Below are 12,319 nucleotides of genomic sequence, written 5' to 3'. Positions count from 1 at the left end.
TACTCAACTTTCTGCCATAGCCAACCATCTAATTTCATAGACTTACTTCTAAGGAATCAAATCTCACAACACAGAGTATCAAATTGGAGGCAAAAGACCCATGGCTTTTACACATTTCCTGCTTTCTACACTGACTACACTAAAGCAACTGACTTTTTAAATTGATTTCGAAGTTATTTCTGAAAACCAGGAAGATACTGTGATTAAACGTGATGAGTATGACTGGAAATCACAGTTTCTTATCGTTTCTTACAATCCTGGTATAATAAGTTTTATTTTAAAAGAAGGAGAAAGAAGATGACACTGAAAGAAAAGTAAATTCCGGAAATCTGTGAACCCTGGAAGGATCACAAGACAGGCAGGTTTCATACATCTGCCCTAAAAGTGAACCTTGCACCATTAAAACTATAATGAGCAAAATGGCATTTTACTAATGACTACCTTCCCTTTTCACCACTTTCTCTACTGTCTTGCCGAGAGCTCCTTTAGCAAACCAACAAAGGGCAACTGTCAACTTGCTCCTTCTAGAAATCTTTCTCTTCACAATTGCTTGCACCTCACTAAGTATCCTTCACCACCCTGCCTCATCTCAAGTTACCTTTAAAGAAAATGAGAAATCAGCTCCAGATAGATAAAGGATCAATAATAAACAATTTTTTGACTTTACTAAAGGATAGAGGAAAACAGGGGTGCCTGGGTGGCTCTGTCAGTTGAGTGTCCAACTTGATTTTGGCTTAGGTCATGATCCCAGGGTTGTGGGATTAAGCCCTGAGTCGGGCTCTGTCCTGAGCATGGAGCCTGTTTAAGATTCTCTCTCTCTCTCTCTCTCTCTCTCTCTCTCTCTCTCTCTCCATATGTGTGTGTGTATACATATATATATATGTATATATATATGATATATATATGTAAAAAAAAAAAGAATAAAGAAAACAATCCCAGATGCTGTTGGAGCCATTTGTGATAACTAATACAAGGATTCTATCATCAGAAACAAGATGACTGAATACAATATATGTGTATGTATATGTGTGTGTGTGTATGTGTGTGTGTGTATACATATAAGTCAAACTTTAACAACAATAAAAAGAAAATGAAACAAAAGCCACTGGAAAAAACTGTACGATATATTTATGAAACATATTACCCCAAGATACACATATTAGATAAAAATACAAAAGGTCAATGCTAGATCCCTATAAGTAATTAAAATAAGCCAGTAAATTGCCATATGGCCCAGCAATTCCACTCACAGGTATTTACCCAAGGAAAATGAAAACATATGTTCACGAAACACTTGTGTAGTAGTGTTCATACTATTCATAATAGCCAGAAAGTGGAAACAACCCAAATAAACACCAATTAATGAATGAATAGATGAAACTGGCATATCTGTACAATGGAACATTATCCAGCAATAAAAAGGAATTAAGTACTAATATATGCTACAACATGGATGAACGTTGAAAACATTATGCTAAGTGTAAGAACCCAGTCACAAAGACCATATAGTATATGATTCCATTTATGTGAAATGTTCAGAATGGATAAATCTGGAGACAGAAAATAAATTAGTTGTTGCTTGGGCTTGTGGGTGGAGAAGAAAGGTCTGGGAAATGGGTAGGAACTGCTAATAAGCACAGGGTTCCTTTTGGGGGAAACCAAAATGTTCTAAAATTAGATTGTGGCTAAAGGTATACAATTATGAGTATATTGAAACCCAGTTGAAGCTCTGTTATGTGTATACATCTTTAGGGTTATGTGCACACATATTTATGTCCTTTGATGAACGGATTTATTAGTATAAAATCCTTGGTAATACTATTCTGTTCTAAAGTTGACTTTGATGTTAATATGGCAACTGCAACTTTCTTTGTATTTCCATTTTCATGGTAGATATTTTTCATTCCTTTCATTTTTAACTTACCTGGGCCCTCATATTTAAAATAGCTCTTTTGCAGCCATCATAAAGTTGGGTCTTATTTTAACCATTCTGATCATTTCTGCCTTTTAATTGGAGAGTGTACACCATTTACATTTAGTGTGATTATTGATACAGTTGGGTTTAAATCTACTATATTTGTTTTCTACTTGTCACATATATTCTTTTATCCTTTCTACCTCTATTCCTTCCTCGTTTTGGAGTAACTAACTTTTTTATGATTCCATTTTATTTCCACTATTAGTAATAACTCTAAAATATCTATATTTTCTCAGTGGTTATTCTAGGGCAGAGATCAGCAAATGACAGCTTGTGGGTCAAACACACCCTGTGGCCTAATTTTTTATGGCTCATGACTTAACCATGGTTTTCATGTTTTTAATAATTTCCCCCAAAACTGAAAAGAAAACCTAGGGCAGAGACTGTATGTGGCCTTCTCTATCAGTTTTCTGTTGCTGCAGAACAAATTACCACAAAATTGGCTGCTTAAAATTACACTCATTTAATAGCTCAAGCAAGGTCTAGCTTGTGAGTTCTCTGTTCAAAGTATCACAAAACTGAAATTGAGGTGTCAACCAGGCTGAGTTCTCACATATGGAAGCTCTGGGGAAAAATTCAGTCCTAATTACATTCTTGCTATTGGCTGAATTTAATTCCCATGGCTCCATAAAGGACTGAGAGTAAGTTTCCTCACTGGCTATCAGCAAATGTCACTTTCAGGTCCTTTCCCTGTGGGTTCCTCCATCCTGAATACAGAAATGGTGCATTAAATGCCTATTGTATTTTGAACATCTGACTTCCTTCTCTATAACCAGCTACAGAAATGCTCTGTTTTTTAAATTTTATCATTTTACTTTATTTCATCATGATATGTGTACTCTTTAATCCCTATCCCCTATTCCCTCCATCCGCCTGCCCCGCCCCCCCCATCTCCTCTCTGGTAACCGTGTTTGTTCTCTACAGTTAAGAGTCTGTTTCTCTCTCTCTCTGTCTCCCTTTAGAAATGTTCTGTTTTTAAAGGGCTCATGCCATTCTTTCCAGCCCACCAGGATGATCTTCCTGTTTTTAAGTTAAATATGCCATATAACATAACTTAATCATGAAAGTAAGATCCACCATATTTAGCTTGGAGATGACGTAGAGTATATACTATCACCAGGGAAGGTGGAAAAACAGGAAATCAAAGAGGATACCTTATAATTTTGCTTAACATTTCTCAAAATCTAATTTTTTACTATTTGGATATTTATAAAAAAAGTTTTGGCCACTCCTGCTTTAGTGTATAAAATATACAGGCTACCTGCAAATGGTATTATATTTCTTACGTGCCTTGTGACACTATCAGTTTCTTTTCCCCCAACCTTTGCGATATCCTGTATTTTGCTTCTAAATATTTCATAAACCCCATCACGTATTTTTATTATGTTTGTTTAAATAAGCAAATATATTTAAAAAGACTTTAAATTACTAAAAAGTCTTCTAGTCACACACTTATTTACTATTGCCTACATTTTTCATTACTTTATAGAGATCCAAATTTCCATATGGTATTGTTCTCTCCCTACTTGAAGAAATTCCCTTTAGCATTTAGTATATTACAGTTCTAAAGGCAATCAATTCTCACAGAATTTGTGTCTGAAGAGATTCTTTATCTTACCTTCTCTTACATAATTTTTGTGGTAAAATATACATATGATGAAATTCACCTTTTAACCATTTTTATTTGTATTTATTTTTATTTTTTAATGTTTTTAATATTGAGAGAGAGAGAGAGAGAGAGAGAGAGAGAGAGAGAGAGAGCACTAGCAGGGGAGGGGCAGAGAGAGAGGGAGACACAGAATCTGAAGCAGGATCCAGGCTCTGAGCTGTCAGCACAGAGTCCAACACAGGACTCGAACCCATGTACTGCAAGATCATGACCTGAGCCGAAGTCCGACACTCACCTGACCGAGCCACCCAGGCGCCCCGACCTTTTAACCATGTTTAAGTGTACAATGTAGCGGTATTAAGGGCAACCATCATCACCAGTCATCTCCAGAATATCTTCATCATCCCAAACTGAAACTCTGTACCCATTAAACACTAACTTCCCATTCTTCCCTCCCCCACTCCCTGCTAACAACTATTCTTCCTTTGAATTTGCCTATTCTAGGCACCTCACATAAGGGGAATGATCACTGTATTGTTTTGTGTCTGGTTTATTTCACTAGGCATCATATTTTCAAAATTAATTCATGTTATAATATGTATCAGAATTTCATTCCTTTTTAAGGCTGAATAACACACACACACAAACATACACACACACCGTATTTTGTTTAGCCATTCATCTGCTGATGGATACACAAGTTGTGTAGTGGCTAATTTTGTGTGTCAACATGGAGAATGTTTTTGAGTGACATTAACATTTAAATTAATGAACTGAGTATGCAGCTTTACCTCTATAACGTGGGTGGGCCTCATCCAATCAGCTGAAGACTTGATTAGAACAAAAAGATGAGCTTCCCCAAGTAAGAGGGAATTCTCCAAGAGACTGCCTTCAGACTTCATGTGTACCAGTGGCTCTCTTGGGTCTCCACCTGTAAGCTTTGCATAGGAACCACATCTTTGGCCCGTCTCCACTGCAGATTTGGATTTGCCAGTCTCCACAATCATGTGAACCAATTCTTATTAATAAATCTCTTTCACACACACACACACACACACACACACACACACACGCACGCACACACACTTAGTTTTATTTCTCTGGAAAACTCAGATTTGGATTTGCCAGTCTCCACAATCATGTGAACCAATTCTTATAATAAATCTCTTTCACACACACACACACACACACACGCACACGCACATGCACACACACACTTAGTTTTGTTTCTCTGGAAAACTCTGACTAATACAGGTTGTTTCTACCTTTCAGCTATTGTGAATAATGTCACTATGGCCACGGGTGTACAAGAATCTGCTTGGGTACTCCTAGAAGCAGAACTGCTATTTCACATGGCAATTCTGTTTCTGAGCAACTGGTATACTGTCTTCCACAGTGGCTGGACCATTTTCCATCCCCACCAGCAATGCACAAGCATTCCAATTTCTCCACATCCTCAGCAATACTGGTTTATTTTCCACTTTAGAAACAAAAACCAAAACCTCCTAATGGTGTGAGGTGATATCTCCATGTGGCTTTGATCTGCATTTCCCTAATGAATAGCAGTGTTGATCATCTCTTCATATGCTTATGGAACATTTGCGTCTCTTCTTGGGACACGTGTCTCTTAAGTCCCGGGCCCATTTTTGAAGTGGGTTGTTTGTTTTTGCCTTCAGTTTTGAAAGGTATCTTCATTAAGTGTAGCAATCGAGGTTGACATTTTTTCTTTTAGTATTAAGATATCACTCTACTGTCTTGTAGCTTGCATAGTTTCTGATGAGCAGTCTGTTCTGATTATCTTTGTTCCACTGTACCTAATGTGTTTAATGTTCCACTGCATGTAACGTGTTTAATTTCTATGGTTGCTTTTACGATTTTTTTTTCCTTATCACTGATTTTCAGCAATTTAATTATAATATACCTTGGTGTGATCTCTGTTTTTATTCTGCTTTGGAGTACCTACGGATTTATAGTTTTAATTTCTTTAAGTATTTTTTGTGATTTCTTCGTCCTGGCTCTTTAGCGGGGGCTCTAACATATACATCAGGCCATGTAAGATTGTATCAGAGGAAACTAATGCGCTGTTAAAGTTTTCTCAGGCTTTTTTCATCTGTGTAATTCATTTTGGATAGTTAACAGGTCAAGTGTCTTCAAATTCACTGATCTTACTTAGCATATAGGTTCTTCTCAACTAGTGTCATTTTCACTTCTGAGATTGTATTTTTAATCTACAAAACTTCTATTTTGATCTTTTTTATATTTTTATTTCTCTCCTATTTTCCTCTACATTGTTGAACAATTTGTATAATATATTTTAACATGTTTGCTTGCTAATTAAATAACAGCTGTCACTTCTTGTTTTTCTCACAAGTCATATTTTCTTGCTTCTTTGGTTGGCAATGTTTAACAGCTTCATTGGTGTATAACCGGCATATAATAAAGTGAGTGTGTTTAAACAATACACTTTGATAAGTGCTGACCTGTATATACCCACAAAACCACCAACATAATCAAGATAAAGAATATATCCATCATTCGCCTGAAAGCTTCCTCATGCCCCTTCGGGGGCCCTTCCTTCTGCCTCTCCTCACTACTCTCATTTCCCAACGTGCCTGGAAATTTTCGACTAGATGTTGGCCACTGTGAATTGTACACCATTGGTGCTGAATTCTGATGTATTCTTTTAAAGAGTGCTGGGCTTTAGTCCAGCACAGAGTTAAACTGTTTTAAAGAAACGTGATCTGTTCAAGGCTCGCTTGTGGTTTTTGTTAGGGCAGCTGCAGAGCAGCCTTTAGTCTTAGACTAATGTGGTCCCACTACTGAGCTCTCTTTCTACTGCCCCAAGGCGTATGAGGTCTCTCCATTCTGGCTCATAGAACACAAACTATTGCGAGCCCTACGAGCTCTGAGAATTGTTTGCCCTACTGCTTTCCTTCCCCATTCTTGTCGTATTTTATACCATGCTTAGCACTCAGAGATTTGAGGAGATCACACTGGAAGGCTCCAGAGCTTTTTCTTGTTCCTTCTCTCTCTGTAGCTCCTTCCTCGCTAGGATTCCCCACAAATTCCAGACGCTTCCACCTCGCTGAACTTTATTCTTCTGTTTCTTCAGCTCCAGCACACAAGTAGACGATGTTTTAGACCTTCTCCCTCCACTGGAGATGGTGTGATCTCAGGGCTCACCTATTCGGTTTCACTTCGGTAAGAGATTACAGTGCTCAACTGCCTGTTATCCAGTGTCTGAGAGCAGCTGTTTTATAGATTTTGTCCAGTTCTTTAATTGTCAGCTGTTAGAAGCCAATTCCTATAGCAGCTAATCCTTCCTGGGCTGTAACGAGCCACTTCGAGCTTTTTTTTTTTCTTTTGCATTTTATTTTATTTTTTTCAATATATGAAGCTTATTGTCAAATTGGTTTCCATACAACACCCAGTGCTCATCCCAAACGGTGCCCTCCTCGATACCCATCACCCACCCTCCCCTCCCTCCCACCCCCCATCAACCCTCAGTTTGTTCTCAGTTTTTAAGAGTCTCTTATGCTTTGGCTCTCTTCCACTCTAACCTTTTTTTTTTTTCCTTCCCCTCCCCCATGGGTTTCTGTTAAGTTTCTCAGGATCCACATAAGAGTGAAACCATATGGTATCTGTCTTTCTCTTAGCATCACACTCTCCAGTTCCATACCTGTTGCTACAAAGGGCCATATTTCATTCTTTCTCATTGCCACGTAGTACTCCATTGTGTATATAAACCACAATTTCTTTATCCATTCATCAGTTGATAAACATTTAGGCTCTTTCCATAATTTGAGCCATTTCGAGCTTTTAAAGGAGATTTGTGGGAGGGGCGCCTTGGTGGCTCAGTCGCTTGAGCGCCCGACTTTGGCTCAGGTCATGATCTCACGGTTTGTGGGTTCGAGCCCCGCGTCGGGCTTTGTGACGACAGCTTCAGATTCTCTGTCTCCTTCTCTCTCTGCTCTTCCCCTGCTAGTGCACTCACTCTCTCTCTCTCCAAAATAAAAACAAACATTAAAAATGTATATGTATTAAAAGATAAAAGAGATTTGTATGTTTCCAACAGCCTACAAAATATCTCCCTTTTGGACCTATCTCCTCAATCTTCCTTTCTCTCTCTAAAGGCACAAGATCTAAATCTGGTGTCCGATTGGCTAACCTCAAATCATGAAACTCTATTTTCCTACGCCTTGAAGGAGCTCTCTGATTCCGGTTCTCTGATAAAGTAGAAACGGTTAGTACCATGTCTCCTGCTCTCAACTCTAGAAATAAACATGCACATGAAAATGCTGAAGATTACAAAATGCATATAGTATAAATATGCTATTTATTTATGTGAACACATTAGGTCAATGTGCTTATTGTGCAAGTATCAAGAAAAAGTATCAGAATATAAGTACTAGTTTGAATACATGCATTGTAGTATCTTTATCACATACAGTTTCACAAACCTGAACTCCCACGGCCTTTCAAAAATGCGAGAATGAGTTTCCGGGCTTTACAGAATCATTTAAAATTGATCACTTACGAATTATCATTTTCCTGTCTGCCTGTGACTACATATTTTCTCATAAAAGAAGTTAACTGCATTTCATTTTATAAATTGCCATCAGCATTACGGATGTAAGAATGTTTTTGAGTTAAGAGGGAGGAGATTGAAGGTCAGGGCCAGAGAGGCTGAGACGGTAGTTCATCTGGGTGAGAAGAAACGAAGCCTCTCCCCAACAGCACAGTGTCAATAAAGGATTTCTTTTCAAGTATATATCAATTTGCTTGCTGGATGGCCCCTGTCAAAGCTAGAAAAGGAGACCAAAATCCTTAGAGAGAAAGAAAGAAAATACGATGAAATCAATGGATGTGACTAAGTGTTCCAGAGTCACTTTCCTCAAGGTCTGAATACGGTTTTCGAAAAAAGCACTCCTAGGTTATGAATTTTAATTACTTCAAGTTCCTAGCACGTCATCATAGAGACAACTATAACGCGGTTCTTGCATTCAGTAGAGTCCTCCTGCCTCCTTTTCTCTTTCAGTCTGCTCTCTCTCTTTCTGAAGGAATGTGAGTCAAGTCACATCATTCCTTTCGCTCACGATTGAGACCGGTGTACTATTTTCTAGCCCAGCACCGACTGCAATGCAAATTCATTTCTGAACGTCCTGAAGGAACGAGAGCCTTGCCTAACGTACGGGCTGGTGCCAGAGGCTTCAGTACTGCTCCAGCTCCTTCAATATCCGGTAAATCACAGCTGGAAGAACTTGGGACGTACGCTAAGTCCTAAATGTAGCGTGAGTATAAAGACACCTCCTGTGTCGGGTCGAAAGACAAGCCTTATCGGCAGCAATGTACATTCGCAGAAGGCATGTTTTTTTCTTCATCTGAAGCACACCGCTAGGATTTTGGTGTTAGTTACGTCGTTAGTTAAAGTGTAATAATTCGATGTTCACATGAGTTAACTCTATCCACAGGAAGGGACAAATTGAACTTTAACTGCCATTCTTATAAATCTATGCACAAGATTACAAACAGGTAAGATGAGAGACGACTTTTCCGAGTCCATCACCGCTGCTAAAAATAATTCAAAGTGAATTCACGTTAACAATGTGGGAGTAAATATATTTGAGAACAAAATATAATACACAGTTTTTAACAGAAGTGGCTCACTAACCAGCCATGTGTTTGGAGTGGAGTGTATATAATTTAACTAAAGGGGCCTTATTTATTTATTTATTTATTTATTTATTTATTTATTTTTGCAAAAGTAAAAGTTGGATCACATAATATGTTATAGTGCTGAATAATTTCTCAAATGCATTTGTATTTCTAGGGATTTTCTTTTACACTTCTAACATTTTATTTCACTTTAATAAACAACAGTCATAATTTAAAATTCACCACCTATTTTCTCCAACAAATTTTCATCAACTCTCACCTATAGGTAACTGGGAATATAAGTTTTTTGTGTGTGTGTTTATATGTTATTATTAATTCCAGTGCAGTTAATATACAGTGTTATGTTAGTTTCAGGTGTAAAATATAGTAATTCAACAGTTGCATGCATTACTCAGTGCTCATCAAGACAAGTGGACTCTTAATCCCCATCACCTATTTCACCCCTCCCCTCTGGTAACCATCTATTTGTCCTCTGTAGTTAAAAGTCTGGGGTTTTTTGGTCTCTTTTTCTTCTTTGATCAGTTGTTTCTTAAATTCCACATATGAGTGAAATACTATGGTATTTGTCTTTGTCTGACTTTGCTTAGCATTATTCTCTCCAGATGCATCCATGTTGCTTCAAATGGCAAGATTTCATTCATTTTTTATGGATGAAAAAATATTCCACATGCACCATATCTTCTTTATTCATTCATCTATCGATGGCCACTTGGGCTGCATCCATATATTTGCTATTATAAATAATGTCGCAATAAATATGGGGATGCATATATCTCTCCAAGTTAATGTTTTGTATTCTTTGGGTAAACACCCAGTGGTGCAATTCCTGGATTTCTTTCTCTATTTTTCTTTTTTTTTTTTTTTAACTTTGAGGCATCTTATAAAGAGCTGGCACTCATATACATAAACTAACGAGAACTTAAAATTCATCACACATTGACTTCATTTACTAGCTTGACTTTCTAGTCAATCTTTAGCTTCATTGACTTTGGCTGCTATATAAGGAGATCCTCCCTTGTCTGGATGGTTTAAAAGCATAATTTGTCAATAAGCAGCTCTTATTTTTCCTTTATTAACAGCAGGGCTTACATCTACTATGAACGCTGCTTCTCGTTTTGTCACTTCAAACCCACCTCTCTAATATTCTCCATTGACGCAGATTTTGGTAGACTTCGGAAAGCTGGTCTTACTCGAGGCTCCACACGTTTCATGGCTTGCACAACATAATGGCCTGTGAATCCTGCTGCGGCAACGGTCAGTCCAACTGCGACCGCCGTACTGGCAATGGCTGTGGCTCGGCGCCCCGGGCTCCACGCGGAGTGCAGTTCATCCCGGTCCAAAGCCACAGCCACCAATTCCACGCCTCTACCAGACAGTGAGGTGGCCACCACCAGTAGGCACAGAACCTATTTTTAATTTTTTTAGAACCTCCATTACTGTCTTCCACAGTGGCTGCACCAGTTTGCATTCCCACCAACACTGCATGAGGGTTCCTTCCTTTCCATATTCTCGCCAACACCTGTTTCTTGTGTTTTTGATTTTAGCCGCTCTGACAGGTATGCGTTGACATATCCCTGTGGTTCTCATTTGATTTCCCTGATGATAGTGATGTTAAGCGTCTTTTCAAGTGTCTGTTGGCCATCTGGATGTCTTGTTTGGAGAAATGTCTGTTCATGTCTTCTGCCCATTTTTGAATTGGATTGTTTGCTTTTTTGAGTTGTACAACTTCTTTATATATTTTGGACACGAACCCTTTATTGGATATGTCATTTGCAAATGTCTTCTCTCATTCACTAGGTTGTCCTTTAGTTTTGTTGTTTCCTTTGCTGTGCAGAAGCTTTTTATCTTGATGTAGTCTGATAGTTTATTTTTGCTTATGTTTCCCTTGCCTCAGGAGACATATCTGAAAAGATGCTGCTATGATTTTTCTAGGATTTTTATGGTTTCAGTTCTCCTATTTAGGTCTTGAATTCATTTTGAGTTTATTCTTTGTGTATGGTGTAAGAAAATGTCCAGTTTCGCTCTTTTGCATAGAGCTGACCAGTTTTCCCAGCACGATTTGTTGAAGAGACTATCTTTTCCCCATTGCATATTCTTGCCTCCTCTGTTGAAAATTAATTGATCATATAATTGTGGGTTTATTTCTGGGCTTTCTATTCTGTTCCATTGATCTATGTGGCTATTTTTGTGTCAGCACCATACTGTTTTGATCACTACAGCTTTGTAATATAACTTGAAGTTTGGAATTATGACACTTCCAGCTTTGTTTTTGTTTTTTTCTTGTGTCATGATTGCTTTGGCTGTTCAGGGTCTTTTGTGGCTCCATACAAATTTTAGGACTGTTTGCTCTAGCTCTCTGAAAAATGTTGGCATTTTCATAGAGACTGCATTAAATGTGTAAATTGCTGGGGTAGTTTAGACATCTTAACCATATTGTTCCTCTAATCCATGAGCGTGGAATGTCTTTCCATTTCTTTTTGTTGTCTTCAATTTCTTTGATTAATGTTTTATAGTTTTCAGCGCACAGATCTTTTACTTCATCCATGACGTTCAGTCCTAGGTATTTTGTTTTTTTCGGTACAATGGTACATGGGATTGATTCCTCAATTTCTCTTTTTGCTGCTTCATTATGAGTGTACAGAAATGCAACAGGTTTCTGTATACTGATTTCGTATCCTGCAACCTTACTGAATTCATTTATCAGTTCTGGTAGTTTCTTGGTGGACTCTTTGGCATTTCCTATACGTAGTATTATGTCATCTGCAAATGGTGAAGGTTTTACTTCTTCCTTACCAGTTTGGATGGCTTCTATTTCTCTTTGTGGTCTGATTGCTGTGGCTAGGACTTCCAGTACTATGTTGAATAAAAGTGTGTTTAACAAAGGACATCCTTGTTTTGTTCCTGACCTTAGGGGGAAAGCTCTCAGTTTTTCACCACTGAGTCCAATGTTAGCTGTGGGTTTTTCCTATCTGGCCTTTATTGTGTTGAGGTATGTTTCCTCTAACTTACTTCGTTGAGAGTTTTTACCATGAATGTATGTTATGGTGTATAAGTTT

At 38.0% G+C, this 12,319-nt stretch overlaps 1 protein-coding gene and 1 pseudogene across 7 annotated transcripts in view; both read right to left on the bottom strand.

The window, feature by feature from the left end:
- WWC2 (WW and C2 domain containing 2) overlaps nt 1-12,319 on the bottom strand; it is a 208,875-nt gene that overhangs the window by 79,523 nt on the left and 117,033 nt on the right. The window lies entirely within an intron of this gene.
- LOC122217359 lies at nt 9,663-10,734 on the bottom strand (annotated as a pseudogene).

The sequence above is a fragment of the Panthera leo genome, chromosome B1, assembly GCF_018350215.1.
Source record: "Panthera leo isolate Ple1 chromosome B1, P.leo_Ple1_pat1.1, whole genome shotgun sequence".
NCBI classification, from domain to species: Eukaryota; Metazoa; Chordata; class Mammalia; order Carnivora; family Felidae; genus Panthera; species Panthera leo.
Note: the sequence above shows the minus strand (reverse complement) of the source record. Positions and strands in the feature narration are given on the sequence as shown.